The sequence below is a fragment of the Capra hircus genome, chromosome 23, assembly GCF_001704415.2.
Source record: "Capra hircus breed San Clemente chromosome 23, ASM170441v1, whole genome shotgun sequence".
Classification (NCBI taxonomy): Eukaryota; Metazoa; Chordata; class Mammalia; order Artiodactyla; family Bovidae; genus Capra; species Capra hircus.
The window spans coordinates 6949298-6976197 of record NC_030830.1 but is presented as its reverse complement, the minus strand read 5'-3'; the positions used below and the strand labels follow the sequence as shown (position 1 = coordinate 6976197).

Below are 26900 nucleotides of genomic sequence, written 5' to 3'. Positions count from 1 at the left end.
GAGTGGGGAAGGGGGGCGCGGCACACAGGGCAGGCCAGTGGCTCCAGGCAGGACGGGGGCAGGGGGGATTGGCAGGGCCTGTAGAGGAAACAAAGCTATTCCAGCAAAGCTATTACATCTAGGAAGTACTGAGAGGAGGAAGTGAGAAGTGGTTGTGGTCCCTTCGGTCAGCTTGAGATTCTTTGCCTGCTTTGGTTACACAGTCATCCAGGTTGCGGGGGCGGGGGGTCAGAAACATCAGTTATAAAATATGAAAATAATTTTATGTAGATAAATTTAGATACAGTTTAATTAAACACACACAAGTCTCAATAGAATTTAATGCAAAAAATATATGAGTAAGAACTAGAAAGAAAGCAAGGAAACAAGAATTGTGATTGAACTCTGTTACCCACTAGCTGTCCGATCTTCACCAAGTCACTCTGCCAGTCTGGAAAGACACTGATGCCTCCCCTGCCAACATTTAACAGGTCCAGCCTGGGACCCGACAACTATATGACAGTAAAAAGCTCTCTGGGTTATCCTCAAGCATATCAGGACTGAAAATCCCTGATTATCCATTTTGAAACTTATTATTTTAAAGAGGTATTCTAATGCCCTCCCTTGGATTACCAAGAATTCAGTGGTATGAGAAGGAAAAATAAATGTTAGCCCTGGCAGACAGCTTCCTGAGAACATGTTAATAAGAAGATGGATGTATATAAACCTATAGCCCCCAGAAGTGAGGGCAGGAAGGCTGTATGGAAGGATAAGGGTTAGAAGTGAATGGGGAAACTATTAGGCAGTGTTCGCTTTGGGAGGTGAAGGAGTTTTATGTCCTGAACCAAAGGACAAGATATGGTGGGAAGAGGGCAGAAAGTGCTCTCGTACAGAAGGGGGATGCCCGGGGAAGGGGAAGAGAAGTGTGTGCCGTTAGGTCAGAAAGTTCTGCCTGATTTTAAAAAACATTCACTCAGCAGCACAGTAGGAAAGACTGAATAGGCAAGATGAAGTGGGGGTTTTCAAGGTAAAAGTTTATTAGCGACCTTCCGGATGAATAAAGTGTCGTCCTGTCCTGAACCATGTAAATGAACAGATTTCCCTTCAACAAAACAAGTTTCCCAGGGGCTTTTCAAAACCGTGGAGTAAAGTGAGTGAAGCAGAGCCACAGACAGAAACGAAGGACCTGCAGGTAGGTGGGCAGAGCCCTGGACACGGAGGTCCGAGAGCTCCAGCACCAGCAGAACATGGACGCTCTCAGGCCAAGCACTGTTATCCGGACCTCAGCTGTCTCTCCACACTCAGGCAACAACTGAGGACTAGCTGCCCACAGTGCAAGGGACTCCATCCGGGCTGGGGATGATGGTAAGCAGAGGGACAGCCCCTCCCTCCCAGAGACCACAGGCTAAGGTGCGATTCAGTCATCAAAGGAGACGCCACCTCATCTATGATTGCAAACTGAGATGGGCTTCTGCTTCCATCAGAGCATATGCCAAATAACCTCCTCCATGGGGGAGCTGGAGCTTCCCTGGTGGCTCAGCAGTAAAGAACCCGCCTGCCAATGCGGGAGACTCGGGTTCAATCCCTGAGTTGGGAAGATCCCCTGGAGAAGGAAATGGCAACCCACTCTAGTATTCTTGCCTAGGAAATCCCACAGACAGAAGAGCCTGGCGGGTTACAGTCCATGGGGCTGCAAAAGAGCCAGACACGACTGAGTGCCTGAACAGCAGCAACAACTGGGGAATTAGAGAAGGCTCTTCTCAGGAAGAGACCCCCAAGTTGGGTCTAAAAGCTGAATATATGTTATCTTAGCTCAGGGCAGTCAGGGAGGAAGTGGAAAACACTCCAGACAGAGCAAGCAGGGGGGATCAGGGTGCCGTGGACAATCAGAGAGGAAGCCAGTGTGACTCACAGCCAACACCAGCTGGAGGACGATGGTTTGAGATGGCAGTCAGAGGGGCAGGGGGCGCTGGGCCATGCAGGGACTTCCTGACCACGTTCTCCTAAGGGAAACGTGAAGAAACTGGTCAGGTTTGAGTTATTTGACAGACCAATGTCCACTTCAGCATGGAGGACGGACTGGACAGAGGACAGTTAATGGATGATTGCAGAAGTCTGGGCAGAAGATGAAGGCAGCTACACAAGGATGCTGAAGATAAACATGGAGTTGTTAAGAAATGAAAAAAAAAAAAAAAAAGTGACCACAAGAGCAAAACCATCAGTTAAAAACAAAAATAGTAAATCTAAGCAGATGATTAAATTAAACTTTAGCCCACAGTAAACGAGATGGCAGCATTAAAATAAAAGGATTAGATATAAAGCATATATCTAAAGATATATGGTGAAGATATCTAAAGATATAAAGGTGAAGGGGCTTCTCCAGTGGCTCAGTGGTAAAGAATCTATCTGCCTGTGACACAGGAGATGCGGGTTTGATCCCTGGGTTGGGAAGATTCCCTGGAGGAAGAAATGGCAATCCACTCCAGTATTCTTGCCAGAAAATCTCACGGACAGAGGAGCCTGGCGGACTACAGTCCCCAGGGTCACAGAGAGTCAGACATGACTCAGCAACTGAGCATGAGCATGGGCACATAAAGGTGAATTTCTAAAACCAATTATTTTAACCTCTAACACAATAGAACCAAAACAGAAAAAGCAGGAAGCTGACTTCCCCTGCCAAAATGAAAATATAGGTTAGGTAGCAACAATGCAATTCCTTGGATCTTCAGAAAAGAACCAAATCTCTGGGCTGCAGTAAGTGTAAAACACTGTAAAAGGCTTTCAAGATAGTCGTGTGGCAACTGAGACACCAAAATAAAGTTGCATAAACAAGCAAGTGTGCAAATGCTAAAGCAGTGATATTCAGTCTAAAATTCCACACCAACACATGAAACAGCCTAAGGAGGACAAGGGGGGAAATGACTGATTGCCTTTTATAGACCAACAAAGAATTAGAAGAGTAGATCCAAACACCTTTTAAAAAGCTTCACATATCCCCTCTTTCTTGCCTGAAATGAGTGAGAGGACTTCTCAATTACTGTACCCAATACAGCTCCCAAAACATATGAAAAGGTTAGCCCATCTAAGGAAGGCTCTCTAAGCTTGTCATTAAACAAAATATTAATGTAAAAGTCATCCAGGAAACCTTGAAAAGCATAGTTATTCTTGCACTTTTATCAACATCTTTTTATTTTCCATTTTTTTGATCTGTTGACCTCTTGGGGCCACGCTGATCCTAGACTGGGCCCCTTGCGGGGAGCCTGCCTTTCCTATGCAACCCGACCTATCCAGAGCCCCACCCTCAACCACCTCCTTCACAGAGATCTTACAGCAAATAGGCCACTCTTCCTCTGCCCTAATCACCACAGGGCCAGGTACCAGACAACTGGTGACACTCCTTAAGCCCCAGAGTCCACTACAATGAGTCAAACCAGCCGGGTAAGCCCATTTACCCTGTCCTGCCCATTGCTTCTTGTGGAAACCACGAAAAAAGGCTCTTGCCCACCTTCTCCTCCCATTCTTTCTGCCTCCTGAACAACCCGTTTTGGCCCTCTATGGCCTGGCATGCCCTTTCTCTTGCAAGCTGTGAGGATAACAAACTCTTTTCAATGGCAATCGTCTCGATCTGTTGGCTTCACTATACCTGAATAATAAGAAAACCTACATTTAAAAACATGCCTATCATTGCACTGGTTTGTAAACAAAGGTAAAAAACTAAGGTTATTTTTTTCCACAGCTTTATGTTCCATTTTATTGCTCGGAAGTCTGTTTACAGTTGAGTGAAAGCTTTATAAATAGGAAGCCTGGTGAAAGAAGGACTCTCAACAGTAAATTCTATCAAAGCCCAGAGACCAACTCTGGTAACGGAATAACAGCAGTTTTAATCACTTTTGTAAAAATTTTTTGAGCCAGTACTGCAGTTTATGCCATGTTTACTAAAAGCCAGTTCCTCATCACCTCCAATTAATTTTTTCAGTTTCCCTATACATTCGGATTTGTGCTAAGCCAAGGAATCCTATGCTTCTTTGACATCGAAGAATTAAAACTGGCATCTTGGAAGGGCTTGTTCTTGTTTAGTGAATGCCTGGGCTGGATAAATTTGTTAAAAATAGCTAGAACATTCTCTTTTTATTTTCTGCATGTGCAAACATGCATGCTTTTTTGAAAATTTATGGAAATAGATGAAGCATTTTAACAGTAAACAATTTAAGAAATGGAAAACAAACTTCTTTTTCATTGTCCCTCCTTACAAACACCCAGCTCATCACTTCTCACCATTGCCTTTCTTTGGTAATGTCTTTCTCTCTTTCCTCCGTCTCTCTCTGCTCCTTCTCCACACACTCCCACACGATATAAATACAGTTTTTAAAACCACAAATGGGCGCATTCTGCTCACATTATTCCACAACCCTTTTTTTTCTCCTCTCATTTATGAATATGTTTTGGAAATCTTCCCGTTGGTACATACAAGAAAACAGCTCATTCTTTTTGAGTACCGCCTACCATTACATGGATCTAAGTGCCAAATTCAGACTTAAATTGAAGAAAGTAGGGAAAACCATTAGACCATTCAGGTGTGACCTCAATCAAATCCCTTACGCTTATACAGTGGAAGTAACAAATTCAAGGGATTAGATCTGATAGACAGAGTGTCTGAAGAACTATGGAAGGAGGTTCGTGACATTGTACAGGAGGCAGGGATCAAGATCATCCCCAAGGAAAAGAAATGTAAAAAGGAAAAATGGTTGTCTTAGGAGGCCTTACAAATAGCTGTGAATAGAAGAGAAGTGAAAGGCAAAGGAGAAAAGGAAAGATATACTCATTGGAATGCAGAGTTCCAAAGAATAGCAAGGAGAGAAAAGAAAGCTTTCCTCAGCGACCAATGCAAAGAAATAGAGGAAAACAATAGAATGGGAAAGACTAGAGATCTCTTCAAGAAAATTAGAGATACCAAGGGAACATTTCATGCAAAGATGGGCTTGATAAAGGACAGAAATGGTATGGACCTAACAGAAGCAGAAGATATTAAGAAGAGGTGGCAAGAATACACAGAAGAACTACACAAAAAAGCTCTTCATGATCCAGATAATTGCGATGGTGTGATCACCAGCCTAGAGCAAGACATCCTGGAATGTGAAGTCAAGTGGGCCTTAGGAAGCATCACTACCAATGAAGCTAGTGGAGGTGATGGAATTCCAGTTAAGCCATTTCAAATCCTGAAAGATGATGCTGTGAAAGTGCTGCACTCAATATGAAAACAAATTTGGAAAACTCAGCAGTGGCCACAGGACTAGAAAAGGTCAGTTTTCATTTCAATCCCAAAGAAAGGCAATGCCAAAGAATGCTCAAACTACTGCACAACTGCACTCATCTCACATGCTAGCAAAGTAATGCTCAAAATTCTGCAAGCCAGGCTTCAACAGTACATGAACCATGAACTTCCAGATGTTCAAGCTGGTTTTAGAAAAGGCAGAGGAACCAGAGATCAAATTGCCAACATCCACTGGATCATCGAGAAAGCAAGAGAGTTCCAGAAAAACATCTACTTCTGCTTTATTGACTATGCCCAAGCCTTTGACTGTATGGACCACAACAAACTGTGGACAATTCTTAAAGACATGGGAATACCATGAGAATACTTGAGAAATCTGTATGCAGGTCAGAAAGCAACAGTTAGAACTGGACATGGAACAACAGACTGGTTCCAAATAGGGAAAGGAGTATGTCAAGGCTGTATATTGTCACTCTGCTTATTTAGCTTATATGCAGAGTATACCATGAGAAACACTGGGCTGAATGAAGCACAAGCTGGAATCAAGATTGCCGAAATACCAGTAACCTCAGATATGCAGATGACACCACCTTTATGACAGAAAGCGAAGAGGAACTAAAGAGCCTCTTGATGAAAGTGAAAGAGGAGAGTGAAAAATTTGGCTTAAAACTCAACATTCAGAAAACTAAGATCATGTGTCCGGTCCCATCACTTCATGGCAAATAAATGGGGAAATAGTGACAGACTTTATTTTTGGGGCTCCAAAATCACTGCAGGTGGTGATTATAGTCATGAAATTAAAAGACTCTTGCTCCTTTGAAGAAAAGCTATGACCAACCTAGACAGCATATCAAAAAGCAGAGACATTACTTTGCCAACAAAGGTCCACCTAGTCAAAGCTATGGTTTTTCCAGTGGTCATGTATGGATGTGAGAGTTGGACTACAAAGAAAGCTGAGCACCGAAGAATTGATGCTTTTGAACTGTGGTGTTGAAGAAGACTCTTGAGAGTCCCTTGGACTGCAAGGAGATCCAACCAGTCCATCCTAAAGGAAATCAGTCCTAACTATTCATTGGAAGGACTGATGTTGAAGCTGAAACTTCAATACTTTGGCCACCTAATGCAAAGAACTGACTCACTGGAAAAGACCCAGAAAATGGGAAAGATTGAAGGCAGGAGGAGAAGGGGACAACAGGGGATGAGATGGCTGGATGGCATCACCGGCTTGATGGACATGAGTTTGAGCAAGCTCCGCGAACTGGTGATAGACAGGGAGGCCTGGAGTGCTGCAGTCTATGGGGCTGCAAAGAGTTGAACACGACTTAGTGACTGAACTGAAGTGGCAGAACTAATTTCACCATCCAAAACTGAAGGCAGTTTAAGTTGCTTCATCTTTTTGGGCCTATAATAAACATTGCCACTGTGATTATATCTGTTCAGGCACCCACCTGAACAGGCATAAGAATTTTTCTAGTATGTATCACTAGACTTACTGGGCAGAGGGTGCTTTTGATGTGCTCCAGTACTGATGGAAGAAAGAAACTCTTATATTTCATAAAATGAGGAAATGGGGAAAAAAGCAATATCAATTCTTTTTAGTCATCTGCTTCTTCTCAGAGTACCAGGGCAGGGAGCTATTCATATATTTCTCTAGGATAATCTATCTTTGTTGAATTCTCTGCACAACTGCCTTAAATTACACTCTGTATGGGATAGAAGTTTGAAGGGGAAAAAACAATTGATAAATGATGAAATCTACAGTAGCTTACTGCAGAGCCTTATGCCTTCAGCGGTTAAAATAGTCAGCCTGCAAGTACTGGGCTGGCCAAAAAGCTCATTTGGGTTTTTCTGTAAGATGGTGTGGGGAGACCTGACTGAACTGTTTGGTTAATCCAGTAAAATCTGTAGCCTTCATCCCTTTAAAATTGGACAGCTCCAGTGAAAGTGGATTTAGGCTAGAGACCTACAAGCAACAAACGGAATGAGCCTCCGGAACCCAGAATCTACCTCTACTTCCCATGTGACATCGTAAAAGGGAGGATTATTAATACGCTGCAACAACCACAGCCTAGGAAAACCCAACATGAAACAATCAGCCCACAGTTACATTACTTCCGTCTTCTTTAAGATGAAGAGAGTCTCCAAGTTAAGTGCATACAAACAATATATAAAAGAGGAGAAAGAAAAGCAAAGATTTGGAGGAACAGAGTAAACCCAGAAGTCTTCCATTTCAAAAGATTAGAGAGCCAATGCCATTTCTCTCTTATTTCAAAAGAAAACAAATGAGAAAAGCAACAACACTGTTGATCTAAGTGGAGGGGGAAATGGCAACCCACTCCAGGATTCTTGCCTGAAAAAGTCCACGGTAAGAGGAGTGTGATATACAGTCCATGGGTTGCAAGGAGTTGGATACAGCTGAGCACGCATGTCAATCTAAATGCTGTGTTGAAGAAAGAAGTAAAAAAAAATTCAATCCTAAATGCTTAGTTTTAAACAGAATGGTATGATAAACACACTCAAGAATTTCTGTTAATCTAGAAGCTATCTGTGTAAGCACCAAATGTTTACCAACTCAGATGATTTCAGGAGTCCTATGCATATCTAAACATTTTGCTAAGTGTAGAGTCACTAGGCAAGAAGGTTTTTCCATTGATTATCCAAAGAAAAGCTTACTGAACCTAATTCAAGATGCAAAACATCTTTTAAAATATTGCATAATTAACATCAAATGATCCTCAATATCAGAGACTGAACAACAAGGTCTTACTGTATAGCACATGGAAGTAAATCCAATACCCTGTGATAAACCACAGAGGAAAAGAATATGAAAAAGAATGTGTGTATATATATATATAATGTATATTATATATAATTTATATTATATATAATATATATAAATGAATCAGTTTGTTGTACAGCAGAAATCAACACATTGTAAATCAATTATACCTCAATAAAATTAAAAACAAAACAAAACAGAGGCACTGTTGAAAACTCTTTTCCCTCTAAAAATCTAAAGCATGTGGAAATTCCACCTAAAGGGTAGAAACTAGCAGTTCAGTGTCTTCATCACGTAGGCATAGCTCCATACTTCCCCCATTGTTACAATATGAACTTCAGCGACGGTGCAAGTGGAGTGAGTGAATGAAGTTCCTCATTTCCAGTATGGCAACCCACCCACTGTACTTGGCCAAAGCTGGTAGCTAGCTTAGATAAACTCTTCAGAGCCCGTGAGGCAGGAGATGAGATTATTTGTTTACTGTTGCTTGTGATCACACCCAAGTCATCTAGATCAGCACTTCCCACAGTCTGTTCTGCAGAATAGTAACCCCCAGAGATGCTCTGTGGAAAGGGTTTGAGGACAGTAATTTTGGGAAATGCCATGTACCACTAGAGAACCACTGTATTCATTAGCAGGAGAGGACCTACAGAAACCAGTTTAACCCAGTGTTTCTCTCAAATTCATTTGACAATATAACCCTTTCATAGAGGACCATGGGGACTTTTATTCTGAGGAAAATCTTTTGGGAAACACCAATCTAAATGTCAGGCTGGGACTTCCCTGGTGGTCCAGGGGTTAAGAATCCGCCTTCCAAGGCGGCAGATGTGGGTTTGATCCCTGGTCGGGAAACTAAGGGGTTTCCCAGGTGGCTTAGTGGTAAAGATTTCACCTGCCAATGCAGGAGCCACAGGTGCGATCCCTGGGTCAGGAAGATCCCCTAGAGGAGGAAATGGCAACCCCCTCCAGTATTCCTGCTGGGATAATCCTGTAGACAGAGGAGCCTGGATGGCTACAGTCCATGGGGTCACAAAGAGTCAGAGGCAGCTGAGCATGCATGCAGGGAACTAAGATCCCACATGCCCTCCTCCAGGGGATTTTCCCAACTCAGGGAGTGAACCCAGGTCTCCCCCATTGCAGGCAGATTCTTCACCATCTGAGCCACCACAGAAGTTCTAGATGATATTAGGGAATTACTATTAGTTTTGCTACCTATGATAATGGTCTTGGAGTGATATAGGACATTTTCCTGGACATGTCTTCATGCCACGGCTGGGACCCAATGCAGCCAGAAAAATAAATGTTTAAAAAAAAAAAATAGATGCCAGGTTGCAGGAAGCGTATGTTGTAAAAAGGAGCCAGGGAGGTCAGCTCTTCCAACACAGCAGGGACACAGAGGGGCCAAGATCTTTTACAAAGACTTTTCTGGTCAAAGTTTGAGTCAAACAGAATTGAAAACCCAAAGTCCTGCCATATTAAATGAGCAAGGCGTGACCAACCAGAAAGATCCGAATGGAGCAGAGTGACCAGCTATCCACCTGTTTGTCTTGCGGTCCTGGTGGGAATTTCAGTTAGGAGACATCTGTATTCCAGCAGTCTCCCTGGATGGGCCAGCCTACTATCCATCCCCCAAATAAGTAAAGACTAGACATAGCCTTGATCAGCTCCATACTAAAGTGAAGTCGCTCAGTCCTGTCCGACTCTTTGCGACCCCATGGACTGTAGCCTACCAGGCTCTGCTGTCCATGGGATTTTCCAGGCAAGAATACTGGAGTGGGCTGCCATTTCCTTCTCCAGGGGATCTTCCCAACCCAGGGATCGAACCTGGGTCTCCTGCATTGCAGATAGACGCTTTACCATCTGAGCCACCAGGGAAGCCCAAAATAACAGCTTGGCTTTGGACATAATTGGTTTTCTGACAGTAATGCAGACAGCATAATTTCCTCTGGAGTCAAAGAGCATGAAAGCTGGACATGTCTTTAGCATAGATGAGGCGATTTATTTTTCTCTTACTGTGGGAGAAGTGCCTGTAGCCAGGCCCCACCGGAGCCTTACCTACCCATGAAGTGTAGGAGAAAAAGGATCACAGGCTTGTTTTTAAGCTGTGAGTTGTGTTGTTAACAGCACGTTTCTCATGAATCTTGATTTGGATCCTGGTTTGAACAAACTAGCTGTAAAAGTGTTTGGGGGAGTCAGTTGGGAAAATGTGAAAATTAGATGATATCGTGTTGTGCTTAGTTGCTCAGTCATGTCCGACTCTTTGTGACCCCCATGGACTGTAGCCCGCCAGGCTCCTCTGTCCATGGGATTCTCCAGGCAAGAATACTGGAGTGGGTTGCCATGCCCTCCTCCAGGGGATTTTCCCAACTCAGGGAGTGAACCCAGGTCTCCCCCATTGCAGGCGGATTCTTCACCATCTGAGCCACCACAGAAGTTCTAGATGATATTAGGGAATTACTATTAGTTTTTCTACCTATGATAATGGTCTTGGAGTGATACAGGACATTTTCCTGACTTTTTAGAGATGAATGATTAGAGATGTCTGTTATTTATTTTGATTAAAAAAAAAACCATGAATATGGCCATATCTTAGTAACTCTTAGGCTATATAACTACACAATTGTACAATGATATCATCATATGATTCTCTCATGTTTGAAAATTCTCAAAATAAAAAGTTAACACACAAAAATGAATGAATCCTACAAGTAACGCTGAGTTAAAAGAGCAAGACAAATGAACACACATACTGTGATTCCATTTACATACAGTTCGAATGCTGGAAAAACTAAATGTATGGTTTAGAGATGTGTGTTCTCTAAACTTCAAAACTACAAAGAAAGACATGATGAAAATACAGGACAGTGACCACCTTTGATGGGGAGGAAACCTGCCATCAGAAGGCACATTAAGGGATTCCCAGATGCTGTCTCTCTAGCTTTCTCTCTCTCGCTCTCGCTCGCTCTCTATATATATACACACACACACACACACAGACTTGGCAGCAGTTATATGACGTTCGCTTTAAAACCATCTGTTAAACTATACATTGAGGTTTAATGAATTTTCTCAATGTATGTTTTATTTTCCAAAGCAAAAACATTCAAAGGACCTTCTTACTAACTCTGCTTCTCTTTTTACTGATCCAATAGTCTCTGAAGGGGAATAAGAACCCCAGCCACCATATAATGCAATTATACAGCTGGCCAGCAGACTAGAAAGAAAAGATGATCGTAAGACAATAAAGCCACAAGTTCTTTCCTGGTCATTTCTTTAAATAGTTCAGATATTAACACAGAATGATTTCTCCTAATGCCTTTCAGTATCTGGACAGCAGGAGAGAGACCTTAAGTTTTGGAGGGGAAGAAAGCTGACAGAAAGTTTTAGAGGTGAGTAGTTTTGCAGAACTAAGAATTCAGATTTTTGAAAACAGGATAGATTATTCTTGAGGGCCATGTGCTCTTGGAGAAGGACATGGCAACCCACTCCAGTGTTCTTGCCTGGAGAATCCCAGGGATGGGGGAGCCTGGTGGGCTGCCATCTATGGGGTCGCACAGGGTTGGACATGACTGAAGTGACTTAGAAGCATTCTTGAGGTCCATTCTGGAAGTAACATGTAAGAAGCAATTTAGGGGAGTGTTGCAATGTATGGATGTGAGAGTTGGACTGTGAAGAAGGCTAGGCGCCGAGGAATTGATGCTTTTGAACTATGGTGTTGGAGAAGACTCTTCAGAGTCCCTTGGACTGCAAGGAGATCCAACCAGTCCATTCTAAAGGAGATCAGCCCTGGGATTTCTTTGGAAGGAATGATGCTAAAGCCGAAACTCCAGTACTTTGGCCACCTCATGCGAAGAGCTGACTCACTGGAAAAGATTGATGCTGGGAGGGATTGGGGGCAGGAGGAGAAGGGGACGAGAGAGGATGAGATGGCTGGATGGCATCACTGACTCGATGGATGCGAGTCTGAGTGAACTCTGGGTGTTGGTGATGGACAGGGAGGCCTGGCGTGCTGCAGTTCATGGGGTCGCAAGGAGTTGGATACGACTGAGCGACTGAACTGAACTGAACTGCCAGGCTCAGGCTCAAAGCTCTGGGGAGGGCGCTAAGGAAAGTTTGTCACAGTTTGTAGATTCCACGTGCTCTCTCTCGCTCTATTCTAATTTGCTCTACTCCAATTTGCAGAGGAAAAGTTCAGACCAAATTGTAACAGAATATCCATCAGTTTTGTCTTCTGAGATTTATAAGACACAGCAGAAATAATTCTTTCTCCATTTAAAACTAAGATCTGAAAAATAATGTATGTTAAGCCCTGTTTACAACCTTCACTTCATTCTTTCACCTATAGATCACCCACTATAAGGGACCTTTTTCATTAAATGTGGAAGAGGTGGCCCAACAGTGATAGAGAATGCAGTGAAATGAAAGTATTTATGTTAGAAATAAAGGTTTGATGCTTTAGGGTTTGTTTCTATTACTCAGAGGGAAGTATGTCCTAAAATCTAATTTTTTTTGATTGTGTAAGCTAAGCTAAGTCACTTCAGTCATGTCCAAGTCTGTGTGACCCCACAGACGGCAGCCCACCAGGCTCCCCCATCCCTGGGATTCTCCAGGCAAGAACACGAGTGGGTTGCCATTTCCTTCTCCAAGGCTACAATTCACTTTTCCACTGGGTTCTCTGCTACCTCTAACTCTTCCCTTGCCCTCCCAGGAATAAAAAGAAAATCCATTGATTTCGAGTTAGTTAAGTGAGTTTCTCTTCCGGATGCAGGGAGCGTAATGCTACACTGTATTTCATTTCAGACACCTAATTATTATTGATCGCTTTATGATTGAAGAGTGCTGCCCAAAGCACTGAAGAAGGAAATCTGAAATTCTGCCCAGAACAGTTTAACACCCCCCAGCAACCACCTGTTACCTAAAAGATAAGAGGGCACTTGTTCAAAGGGCTGTGTGGTGCCAAGTTAGCTTGTTTTTCCACTCATGGTCTGATCAACTCTGATGCAGTGAAGTTTCCAGAAGGCAGTGCTGCGATGTAAATCTTCCTTCTCTAATGCTTTCTAAGACAGAGATGACAGTGTTAGATTGAGGGCTTTTATTTGTTCTCATTATCTAGTCAGAACTAAAGTCAACATTTTTGAACAAAAATTTTGAAAATACTATGTATAGTTATGTCAAATGTCTATTCAGATGAATATTTTGCCTGAAAGGGGTATTTTTATGAAGACTCGATTTCTCCTTTCCATTGCCATGGTAACACTCACACTGTATAATATTAGGAACTACTCATTTCCATGGAGTACTTCATTGTAAGTCTCACAACAACTCTAGAGACTTCGGACTATTATCCCTATTTTGCAGATAAAGATGTTAAGCAACTTGCCCAAGGTGAAAAACTGCACTTGAACCCAAGCTGCATGATTCCAGTGCGTGGAAGCTTAAGTGTGGTATTATACTACCCATCTAAGGCTCTCAAAGCCAGGAATATGCCTGTCAACTTATCCAGACTATCCGTAAATAAACAACTGTGTACAGATAGGCCACAGTGCATACATAAAGAACGAAAGATGCAACATTCGCTCATTTCTGGCCAAAACTTTGTCGCTTGTAAGATCATTTCTCAAATCATCTTATTAAAGCTTAGCTGTGATTTAACTGTCACCAGATGAGGTTTCACAAAAGAAGACAAAGCATCCGGTCTTGCCCATAAAACTCAATAAACTATGATTGTTTTTAGGATCCCATTGAACTTTAGGAAAAAGTTAAACCAGCCAAAGGAAATACAGGGTCACACAAAAATTTATCATTTCACTCTTCTTTGATATGAGTATGATAAACGATGTTCATGTTTAGGAAAGTCAGCATTGACTCAGTTACTTCTCATTGATCACTTCTGATGGAGAGAACTATACAGGTAAGAAATGTACGGTTTGCTATGTCCTTGAAAAACTGAGTTACATAAAGACTTTTATGCCAAAGCAAAACAGAAATGCTCATGAAGAAGAAATGCATAATAATCACATGTATTAAATAATAAAACCTTGCAAATCTAAGAGAAAGTCCCAGTAACTTAGGACTCTCCTTTCCTTTTCTGCACACCAAATGTACTTTTTCATTTCCATTTCAATCTTCTCCTCTTGCAAGGTAAGATGCTTCACCCAGAAACAAACGGTTTGGGTATCCTTTTTCCAAGCATTGACCAGCTAATGATAAAAACAATGTGGCCAAATAGCCATGACCTTCAAATAGGAGAAGAGAATTATTCATCTGTATTAGGAGGGGGAAAAAAATCAACCTTCAGTAGCTAGCTACTATTCCCTAAAAAAAGAATCCCAGAATATCTGAATAGCAGGTGTGTGAACTGAACATTTACCCAGGCAGCAATTGGAAAAATTGAAAAACATAAACACTGCCAAAGGAAGAAATCTCAAAATAAATGCAATGAAGAAGAAAGGTCCAGAAGCATGGGGCTATTCAGAGCTCTCCCTGAGGCTCTGCTTGTTCTTACAGACGCTATTAGTCCCCCCCCCCCCCCCCCCCCGCCGTAATGACAAGGCAGTGAGATGTGACAAGCAGCACGGTGTGCCCTTAAATGAATGCTCAGCTCTCCATTCATCTTTTGCGGTTGCAACTTCTGAGTTTTGTTTCTGATGGGTATTTTTGCACCCCTTTGGAAGTAACTGTTATATGCACAGTGAAAGCTGACAAATGAGCAACCTTTAATTCACCAATGAAAATAGCAGAATTCAATTTCCTTCTTTGCTTGGGAATGATTCTTTATGACATCATGCGTGGATCCTTTTTTCCACATAACACTGTCTAGCAGTTTCTCATTTCTAGGGATTGACTCTCAATGATGAGCTGATTTGAGGAAATGTCTGGGCCAGGGCAGCAATTTATTTTTTATTATTTATTTTTATTTTATTAATTGGCTGCACCAGGTCTTAGTCGTGGCATGCAAACTCTTCCTTGCAGCATAAGGGATCTACTTCCCTGACCAGGGATCAAACCCTGGCCCCCTGCATTAGAAGCGTGGAGTCTTAGCTCCTGGACCGCCAGGAAAGTCCCCTAGAATTCAGATTTAATGATCATTAGTACCATCTCGGGCTTCCCAGGTGGCGCTAGTGGTGAAGAACCTGTCTGCCAGGGTGGGAGACATAAGAGATGCCGGTTTGATCCCTGAGTCAGGAAAATCCCCTGGAGGAGGGTTCCAGTATATTTTGCCTGGAGAATCCCATGGACAGAGGAGCCTGGTGGGCTATAGTCCATAGGGTTGCAAAAAGTTGGACACGACTGAAATGACTTAGGATGCACATACGCAGTACCATCTCAGCTTGAGTGAGTGAGCGGATGTAGTGTTTGATCGCTGTGGTCCTGCCAGGAATCCAGCTGACCTCAACCGTGCTCACAGGCCAAGTAAATCATCAACCCCTTTTCTTTCTTCCTCACAAGCCCACAAAGTGGCTTCCCTGGCCTTGTCAGCAAGTTAATAGAAAATCTTGCCCAAGGTTGTGTCTAAACAATATTACAGGAGTGAGCGCTGAAAACAGATCAGTCAGCTTGATTTGATTTCTTTCCCTATTAAAACATCCTGTCACCTCACAGAGCTAACGCGATGAATTAACTGCTGTGAAAGCACGAAGACAGAGCCGGAACAGAAACAGTCTGGACGTTGTCACACTTTCCGTCAGAACTCTCAGCTCAGGGACTCCATCAGCTTAGCCTTATTTAAATTGTGGTAACATACATAAAATCAACCATCATAACCACTTTCAAGGGTACGGTTCGGCAGTGTTAAGTATATTCACATGGCTGTGTGACCAATATTTTCATCTTGTGGAAACGAAACTCTGTACCCATTGAACAGTAACTCCCCCTTCTTCTCCCTGCTGCACAGCCCTTAGCAACCACCCTTCTACTTTCTGTATCTGTCAGTCTGACTACTCTGGGTACCTCGTATGCGTGAAATCAGACAATTTGTCTTTTCTCTGTGACTGGCTTGTTTCACTTAGCAAGGTCCATCCATGTGGTAGCATCTGTCGGGACTTCTTTCTTACAGCTGAATAAATATTCTGTTTTATTTGTATAGACAGTGCATTCTGCTTATCCATTCATCTGTCGACGGGCCCTTGGGGTTGCTTCCACTTCCTGGCTATGGTGAATAACCCTGCCGTGAGCATGCGTGTGCAAATATCCTTTGAGATCTTGCTTTAGTTCTTGTGGGTGCATACCCAGAAGTGGAATGGCTGCACCATGTATGCAGAGGTTCTGTTTATTATTTTTAGGAACCACCATACTGTTCTCCAGAGTTACTGCAACATTTTACATCCCCAGCGAAAGTGCACAGGGCTCCAATCTTTCCACATTCTCACCATTTTTTGCTTTTTTAAAAGCAGCCATCCAAATGAGTGTGAGGAGATGAGCTTAGTTTGAAGAGGTCAAAACTCAGGGGCAGGAAAATTATAAGAATCTAGTATCTAATATCTGGCTATGAGCTTAAATGCTTTTAAAAGTCGCCATTTATTCACCTCAGGGCACAGAAATATTACAAGCTAAAGGCCTCCTTTGACCCTCTGGGATTATAAGACTTGATTTCTTTATAGAGGAAAAGTAAGGATACATTTTATGGCAAGGATGAATAAGTTAAGAAGGAAGGTTATATTTTTCAGAGAAAGAGATAAAGGTTTCGTTGTTATTGTCATTTTTATTTTCAAAATAGAAACTTATCCAGAAATTTCTTCACAATTCATGAAGGACAGTAACTTCACTACAAATTCTTGTATCTCTCCACTGTGTGTGATGAAAGTCTTTCTACAGAGTCAACATTTCCAGTTTATGAGGAAACCTGGCTACTTGGTATGTACTCATTCTCTTTGAAACTTCTATGGGGCTTGAAACAATGCTGTCCACTCAACCTGAGTTCCTCAAATGAAAATTTAGGAGAAAATACGATTGCGTCCAAAGGTAGCAAGTATAGATTTTGTAAGGTTTTCCACTCTATGCTTCAAACAGATGGAGAATATATTTATAATGAAAAAAAAAAAAAAGAATCTGTGACTATGTAAAACAGGTATTGGCAGACTTTTTCTTTAAAGGGCCAGAGAGCCACTGTCTTTATGGAAACTATAATACTCTGTCACAGCAGCTCTAGACAGCATACAAATGAATAAGGCGGCTGTGTTCCAATAAAGCTTTATTTACAAACACAGGACTGGAGATGGATTTGCCCTGTGGGTCATAGTTTGCTAACCCCTGCTCCAGAAGACCCAAGAAAAGGAACTTTACAGAGTTTTCCTGTCAGTTGAAAGAGGAAGAACAAATCTTCAAGCATTGTGGCAAAAAAAAAAAAAAAAAAAGGACAAACAGCAAAAGAAACCTTGACAACATTTCTTTCAAAACTAAGTACAAAACTGTGGCTTTCCCGAAAAAAAAAAAAAAAAAAAAAAAAAAAAACCATACCTCAGGGCTCCGATGTTACTTTCACGCCTTTGGTCCTTGATCTAAAGAAGCTTATAATACATGAGAATCAATATAACCTCAGATGTAGAAACCTGGGATCCTAAGTTGCTCGAAAGCTAGAGTTTAGCTTTACAAAGAAGAAAATCTCAGGTAGAAATGGCCCGATTCATCACAAGTCACTTAAATTCTTGCTGTCAGGAGAAGGAAATGACATTTTCCTCATTAAATACAATTGGAGGCTCCCAGGTAACCACTGGAAGGGAATGCTGGACCAATCCCTCTCAGGTCCACCCATTTTCCCCTTGTGCTTGGCCCAAAGTGGTGACAAAGACTCTCTCCTTGACCAAACTCAAGTCTAAGTCTAGGGGTTTTCTCTGAACCTCTTGTTGACCTGGCCTCCACCTCGGCCTGTGTGTGTGTGTGTTAAGTCGCTCAGTCGTGTCCAGCTCTTTGCGACCCCCGTGGACTATAGCCCACCAGGCTCCTCTGTCCATGCCATATCCTTCTCTAGCAGACCTTCCCCACCCAGCAATTGAACTGGGTACCGCTTATTGCAGGCGGATTCTTCACTGTCTGAGCCTCCAGGGAAGCCTCACCTTGGCCTGGAAGAAATCAATTTTCAATACAAACGATTTTATCCACCCCTCCCCCGCCCCATCCCCCACACTAGGAGACTTGAAGAAACACAGTTACCAGCAGCTCAAGGCTGTGTCCCTGGGGTGATGACTCTAGTCCCCCGAAAGTACCTGACTGAAGCTCAATGCTGCCAAATGAAGAGACTGCTTGTTCCAGGCAAAACCCGACACAGGCTCCTGGCTCCCTTTTCTTAGGGCATTTACTTTAGAAAATTGGTAGGAGTAGGTCCTTTCTCTGTCCCTTCGAGACAGACACAGATGTACCTGTGCCTTCTACAACCCAGGAGCATCTTTCTCAGGGATATGGAAGCCAGTCCTTTGAAGCCTAATCATGAAAAACGACAGAACCCCTGTCTCCAAGGCTCTGTGGGAGGCTGGGAGCCAAACTTCAATAACAGCCTGCGAATAGACACAGACGGCCTGCTCACAGCGCTGACCGGCTCCGGGACCTTTAGCAAACCCAGTGTTTAAAGGCCTCCAGCCTTTTGTTTGCATGAAGCTGAGCTCAGGTCACACTGGGTACTGAATAGTAAGGACTAACATCTGTCTCACTGCCTGCAACTAACGTCCAGCTTTCTCTGTGACTATGGTTATTGCTCCACATTGCCTTCAAGAGACACGGTTCCATCTTTAATGCGCAGGCCCTAAGAAGGACAAAACTCCCTCCTCTTTTTTTTGTTAGCAGGTGGGAGACACATCGCCTCTTCAATCTTAAGGGGCCCAACCAGCCTCTGATGCTTCACAGGCGAATCCAAGAGACGCATTTTCCTCTCCCACCACCTGGAGCCTGCTTGCCCCCTTTCAGGTTTCTAGAGAGCCTGGCCTCCTTGTCCAGGTGGATGACAACAGGAACAGGCTCATTCAGTCCCAGTCCCCACGTGCACGGACCATCTGTGCAATATAACCATATCTCAGTACAATACAGCAGCACAGAAGTCAAACCACAGGAATTCCCAAATACAGAAACCAGAGTTACTTTATTTTCATTTTGGACAAATACGAGGAGGGGGAAAGGCATACGGATGACTTAATCCCAATGATTTAAACCTACCAGTGAGACAACTCTTGAAAGTACCACTGTATGTAGTACCTCTGAATTCAGATGGTTTGTGCCCAAATCTGGTTTACATGGTTATTCATTTATTCAGTCACCAAAAACTGAATATCTTTATAGTTGAGGCACAGGACTAGCTTCAGATGGTAGGCACATTCCATTAACATTCCTCAGTACACCTTGAAAAATTAATTTTTGTCTTCCATACTTTATGTGTGTATATATGTGTAGTGTTATTAATATACTGTTTAAATCAACTTCATTTCTTTTTTTTGTCTGCTTGGTTTAGTTTATGGGAAATTCTGAAATCCCTGAACTTGTCAAATTTTGTTTTTTCATAAGTACTTTAAAAGTACTTATGGCCTGTTTTATAAGTATTTATAAATTCATAGTCAATAATATCTTCTTGATTAATATCTCTTCATTGCTATACATGCTTTTACATTGAATGTAGTTTTGTCCTTTTAGTTAATAGTTGCTGGATATTCTTTTCCTTTTTTTCTTATTTCACTAATCTTTTTTTATGTTATAAAATACAACACATATGCTAAGTACGGTAAAAACCATAAATTTCAAGTATAATAAATGATTATAAAGTGAACACCCATGCAACATCCAAGAAATAGAACATCACCAGCACTCCGAAATGCCTTCCCCACACACCATATGTGTCTTCCCCCAAGAGATAATCATTAGCTTGGCTTATGTTAATCATTTACTTGTTTTTTCTTTTCTTTTTTTTTAAATAGTTTTGCCAGTTTTGTGTGTATGCCTAACCCAAGATAGTTGAGTTTTGCCAGTTTTGAGCTTTATAAAAACAGAATCATGCTGTATGTTCTTCTTAATTCTGTTGTTCAATATCATGTTTGTACTGTTTATCTATATTGTTTTATGTAGGTCCAGGTCATGTTTTCATTGGTGTCTAGCATTCTTCTATGAATGCTCCATAATCCATTTGTTTGTTGTTCTAGTGGGCTTCCCTGGTGGCTCAGAGGTTAAAGCGTCTGCCTCCAATGCGGGAGACCTGGGTTCGATCCCTCGGTCGGGAAGATCCCCTAGAGAAGGAAATGGCAACCCACTCCAGTATTCTTGCCTGGAGAATCCCATGGACAGAGGAGCCTGGTAGGCTACAGTCCATGGGGTCGCAAAGAGTCGGACATGACTGAGCAACTTCACCTTCTGTACTTTCTAAAGAAAAACAGAGTATATACACTGGGGTGCAGACACATGTACCCCAATACCACTGCAGCAGTATTTACAATAGCCAAGACATGGAAGCAACCTAAATGTCCGTCAACAGATGAAAGGACGAAGAAAATGTGGTACAAATACGCAACAGAATATTGCTCAGCCATACAAAAAGAATGAAATAATGCCATTTGTAGCAACATGGATGGAACTAGAAATATCATATTAAGCGAAGTAAGTCAGAAGGAGAAAGACAAATATATACGTAGAATCTAAAAAAATAATCCAAAAGAACTTATTTACAAAACAGAAGCAGATTCACAGATATGGAAAACAGACTTACAGTTACTAAAGGGGAAAACTGGAAGGGGAGGGATAAATTAGGAATTTTGGATTAACATAGACACACTACTATATATAAAACAGATAACCAACAAGGATCTACTGTATAACACAGGGAAGTATACTCAATATTTAGTAATATTTATTACTGGAAAAAAATCTGAAAAAGAATATTTATATATATATATATAAGAATACATATAGAACTGAATCATTTTGCTGCACAGCTGAAACTAACAGCATTGTAAATCAACTATACTTCAAAAAAAAAAAAAAAGGGAACTCAATCCGGGGCTCTGTGACAACATAGAGGGTTGGGATGGGGTGGGAGGTTTAAGAATGAGGGGACATATGTATACCTATGGGCGATTCATGTTGATGTATGGCAGACACCAACATAATATTGAAAAACAATTATTCCTCAATTAAAAATAAATTAAGAAAAAAATTAAAAAAAGAGAGGAAGACAAAACCAAGCCAAAATCTAACATCTCATACTTCCAGAAGTATTTCACATCCAGAGTGCCAAACACTGTCCACTGATTACCTTGGCAGCCTCAACTGCTAATTTTCTGTAGTGCTTCCCAAAGACAGTGATTCCCTTTTAATAAAATAGATTGCAATCAACATTACTACATCATCGGCCACGATGTCATGGCCACCTGTCAATATTACTACGCGTGGGCTGTGGAGGGTAGTGGGAAGCCTCAGTGTTTGCAGATCGTGCAGGGCAGATGAGGGCACAGGTCTCTGGGCAGAGTTTTCAAGCTCAGGGCCGAGTGGAGGAGGGAGAGAGCAGGGGATGCTGTGCGTTCAGAGGAAGGACAAGCCACCTGGTAGGTGAGCCAGGTAGGACCTTGGCTGGGATCGGACGGGAAGGCAGAAGTCAGCTCTGTGAGAACCTGAGCTGGGAAGGCCCGCTCGTTAATCAGAGCTAGAACAGAGATCTCAACCAATTTGCCCACCAACTGATTGTAACCTTTTCCGAGTTAATGATTCGAGAGGTTCTTTGCAGAGGGTTACCCACATGAACCTCTACTTTAATAGAAGAAATTGATGCATGCTATGAAGGGCCATTTGAATTTATTTTCTAGTTTCTAATTGAAGTATAGTTGATTTACACTGTTGTGTTCGTTTCAGATGTACAGCAAAATTATTCAGTTATACATATATCCATATCTGTTTCTTCAGATTCCTTTCCCTTACAGATTATTACAAAATACTGAGTATAGTTCCCTGTGATGCACAGTAGGACTTTGTTGGTTATCTATCTTATATTGAATTTCCTTCCTTAAAAGGGAGTCTAGCGTACTATTTTACTTATAGTGGTTCTTGGAAAGGATATTAGAAGAAAGGAGATTAGGGAATTTCAAGAAACTCAAATTTTGAATGACATCTGAGTTTAAGCTTCTTTTTCTAAACTTCTTGCTTTTTAAAAGCTCCTTCAAATATTATTAAAGCAACAGGGGAGGCTGTATGTTTGTATGTGAGGTTCAGTCACATAATTGAAATGAATCCCTTAAAAAAAAAAAAGACAGGTCTACACAACAGATCTGACAAGCTGAGGAAGCTTCTAAACTATTTTAATTATCATTTTAAAAGCAGAATGCTACATGTTACCAAATTAAATGAAGTTAAAATTCCACAAAAATTTGAATAGGCTTTTGAAATGGAAATATTAACTGGCGGGATTTTAAAATAAAACTTGTTCTTGACTTAATTGAGAGTTATAGGAATTAAATGTAGCATCTACACAGCTTGTGACTGATGTCATTTTTAGAGAAATGCAAGGTGCAATACATCTCACTGAATGTGCTCAATCTCAATGGAAGATTCACCCCAACCAGAAGGCAGATTCTGCTCGGCCTTCCATGTCCAGAGACTTCATAGGATTCTATACTAACAGGAAGGACAACCAAACCTCAACTGTCTCCTCTGCTTCAAGTCAATGAGTGATTTTTGAATATTTTATCCGTGGATTTCATTCATCTTTTTTTCCAATAATGTTTCTTGTTATGTTTTGATTTTAACCCATCCTATGTTCCAGGCATACAGGTAGGCATTGGAAACGGAGCGGAGAATAAGACATCTAATCTGGTCTTAAAAACCGTGGCTAATCCTGCTCTGCCCAAGTACTCTGATTTTGGAACCCCAGTTTTAGTAACTAAGTCCTTTTCTCAGTTTCCTCTTTGAACTCTGTTCTAAGGGACTAAGAGTCTCCTGTTTCTTCCACTTTTGCTAAGTTGTTGTTGTTTTTCCCCTGAGTATTTCTGCTTGGGAATGCAATGCTGAGTTTGAATCAACAGGCCTGTTCCTATCTAACTGTATTCAGATAACTTTCCATTACCTTTTCATTCTCCAAGTGATGTAAGTGCCTCATTTCTTATATCAAATCCCTTCTTGCACTGAACTCAACTGATGCCCCAATCCTGATAGGGAGGTAAGGAAGGGGTCTGACTTTGGGCTGGGAGTGAGATAGATTCGTCTTTTGAATGAGTCAGGATATCCCAATGAAAATGTCTTACGGTCAAATCAAACATATGCAAACTGGAGAACTGACAAGAAATCTGAAGCAAAGGGACAACCAAACAAGTCTCAGTATAAAATCAAGGGAGAGAACAGGCTTCCCGGGGAAATGAAATTGGACGAGAAACCACAAAAGGACAATGAGTGAGCCTTAGAGACAAGACACAGTGATGAAGCTGGAAGGAACACATTCAGAGAAGTGAGAGGGAAAAGGCAAAGCTGTTGGAAAGTGGGCAGTAACAAATTTTAGGTATTTTGAAAGTTATACGTAAGAAGTAGTACTACTCTATTTCCCAGAGGTCCTCTATTTCATGTAAGGGCTGTGTAACTATTGTTTGAACAATACCTTAAGGATTTCCTATGTCAGTTCTAATTAAAGTAGAATTTTCACCTTCTTAAATATTCATGATAAAGTTACCCTCATTTCTTAATTTGCATAGCTGAGAGAAAAGCATCTTAACTTAACCAATAAGAAAATTACACCTTCAAAACTTTTATGTATCCACCTATGAATGGGCTTCCCTGGTGGCTCAGACGTTAAAAAATCTGCCTGCAGTGCAGGAGACCTGGCTTCAATCCCTGGGTCGGAACGACCCCCTGGAGAAGGGAATGGCTACCCATTCAAGTCAGTCCTAAAGGAAATCATTGGAATGATTTCTGAATATTCATTGGAAGGACTGATGCTGAAGCTGAAGCTCTAATACTCTGGCCACCTGATGAGAAGAGCCGACTTACTGGAAAAGATCCTGACGGTGAGAAAGACTGAAGGCAGGAGGAGTAGGGGGGTGACAGAGGATGAGATGGTTGGATGGTATTAGCGACTGAATGGACATGAGTCTGAGCAAACTCTGGAAGACAGTAAAGGACAGGGAAGACTCGTGTGCTGCAGTCCACGGGGGTCACACTGAATTTGACACAACTTAGGGGCTGAACAACAACAACCTGAAAGTGTTTTAATCACTAAGTTGTGTTAGACTTTGCAACCCCATGCACCATAGCCCACCAGGATCCTCTGTCCGTGGCATTCTCTAGGCAAGAATACTGGAGTGAGTTGCTATTCATTTCTCTAGGGGATCTTCCCGACCTAGAGATTGAACCTGGGTTTCCCGCACTGCAGGCAGATTCTTCACCATCTGCGCCACTGAGCATTAGCCTACAACTGATTTATTCAGTTACAAAGAAAATTCAGAGTTGCATTCTCCTACCAAGAACCCCTCAAAATAAGAAACTGATTTGAAGAGTAAAAAAGGGTTTTAAAAAAATCTAAGTCTCAGCTTACAAATTTGAGGTGGGAATTTTATAGAACTAGCTTAGAGCATACCAGGCTTTGATCATTTAGAATACACCTAAAAGGTTATTTTCAAATGCACCTACCTAAAATCACAGGTTGGATGAATTTCCTAACGAGGTCATTAAACTATTTTCAAGTCTCATGTTGCCAGTTTATGAGAAGGTTCAGCTAAAATTTTAACTTGCCTCAATGGAATTGCAACATTTATACTGGGCTCATGGTTGCTCAGCAAAATTATGCAAGAAGAAAAAGGCTTTCAGGTTGTGAGCTGGAGCTAAATCTTCCATACCTGTCAATTCCTTCCCAGTTTAAAAAAACCACTGGAATAGCAGGCGAGCCAATTAAATGGGTATGAATCTGAAACTCAGGTAATACTTTTTCCTTTATTTTGATGTATTTTAACTTGGAGAACTTTCACCTTTACTAATGATTTGAAACAAATTCAACGAATTGTCCTCCTCTCGAGAATCCAGGCATTACTTTGAAATAGTTGCTAGAGTTTGAAGTCACCACAGCATTCACAAATCTAAATTGGAAGTCAACTTTCTAGCCAGCAAGAAGCCAAAAACGCAATGCAGCCAGCAGAATGGATGGCACAAATCCATGCATTAAAACTCACGCAGTTAAATCATTCTGAGGGCTCCCCAAGCTCCCACTCCCAGCTAGTTTCCTTTAATTTTAGTTACAATCTGAAAGGGCTTGGTAGTCTGGTTTTCTAGACCACAGAAACATAAATCAGAAAGCAAGAAGCAGCCGGACAGAAGTAGCATCATAGAGAAATGGGGATGGGGGAGGGGATTTTAAAGCAAAGAAAGACCAAATGGTTCTACACCCTTTAATAGCCCCTGTGAGCATCATTATTCAGGGCATGCATAGTAAGAAATGTTTTAATAAGGACCCTGAAGCATCCCGAAAGTATAAAATTAGGTTTACTGTACTCTGAGGAGAAATGGGAAAGCACATATTTCGAAGAGAAAGTGATTTTTTAAATTCTTTAAGGCATCGAAGAGAGAGACTCTTTTGGTAAAATGACTAATACAGAACACCTAATTTCCTAATGCTTAACGAAGTGTTACACTATTTCCATAATGATGTCAACTGACATAAATCACAGGGAGACAGGGTTATGTACACAGCTCAACGAGGCTGTGGGCCTGTGCTTGGCTAAAAATACCGAAGAAATTAACAACGTAGTAAAGGTATACTGATGTTATTGTTTTCTAAGCACTTCAACAACCTTAATCTGTATTTCTGAAGTTCAGAAAATACACATTACACCTTCTAAGTGACAAAGCCAGGACACGGTTCTAATTCTACAGTATCACGCTTATCAAGCCTAGTTTGTTTAAATCTAGATTCCTAGAGGCCAGTGGGAATTAAAATTTCTGGGAGCTGTCACTAAAGCCATCTACCATTTAGACAATAAGAAGATGTGTTGGAGGGTCCCACTGGTCTCTGATTCTGAGGACTATCTTCTTTGGTCAAACACAAAAGAATGCAAAAACGGCTCCAAATGAGCCATAATTCATATAAGCCATTCAACCCAAAGATGGGACGAAGTCTAGCGCAGGAAAAAAAACCCTAAAACCATCGCCTTCAAGCATAATGAATCATCCACACAATACATCAGAGGTACACCTACATTTATATTCTCATACACATACATTACTTTCCATTTTTTCTATAGGTTATAAACTAGTGTCTGTATTTTCAAGCGATATGCTGCTGCTGCTGCTGCACTGCTTCAATCGTGTCTCAGGTAATACTTTTTCCTTTATTTTGATGTATTTTAACTTAGAGAACTTTCACCTTTACTAATGATTTGAAACAAATTCAACGAATTGTCCTCCTCTCGAGAATCCAGGCATTACTTTGAAATAGTTGCTAGAGTTTGACCTAGCAACTCTGTGTGACCCCATAGATGGCAGCCCACCAGACTCCCCCATCCCTGGGATTCTCCAGGCAAGAACAGTGGAGTGGGTTGCCATTTCCTTCTCCAATGCATGAAAGTGATAAGTGAAAGGAAGTCGCTCAGTCGTGCCTGACTCTTCACGACCTCATGGACTGCAGCCCACCAGGCTCTCCCGTTCACAGGATTTTCTAGGCAAGAGTACAGGAGTGGGTGAAGTTGTATGAATATACAACAAATATCAAAGAGCTAAGGAATCAAATATTTTTACAAATGGATGAGAACTCAAGGACTTTCTAATCTTCTAAGAGACAGAAGCTGGAAGAGATTCCAGCGATGTATGCACTCAACGTTCACAGTCAGTCGCTAAATCCAAAAGCGGAACTCTAGGATACTTTCAGTCACGTGGAGAATCAGTGTCAGGAAGATCAGACGCATGTCATACACAAACCTCTCTTACTTTGCATTT

At 41.7% G+C, this 26900-nt stretch overlaps 1 protein-coding gene across 9 annotated transcripts in view; it reads right to left on the bottom strand.

Moving 5' to 3' along the window:
• PHACTR1 (phosphatase and actin regulator 1) overlaps nucleotides 1-26900 on the bottom strand; it is a 517471-nt gene that overhangs the window by 97303 nt on the left and 393268 nt on the right. The gene's annotated exons all lie outside the window — the stretch shown is intronic.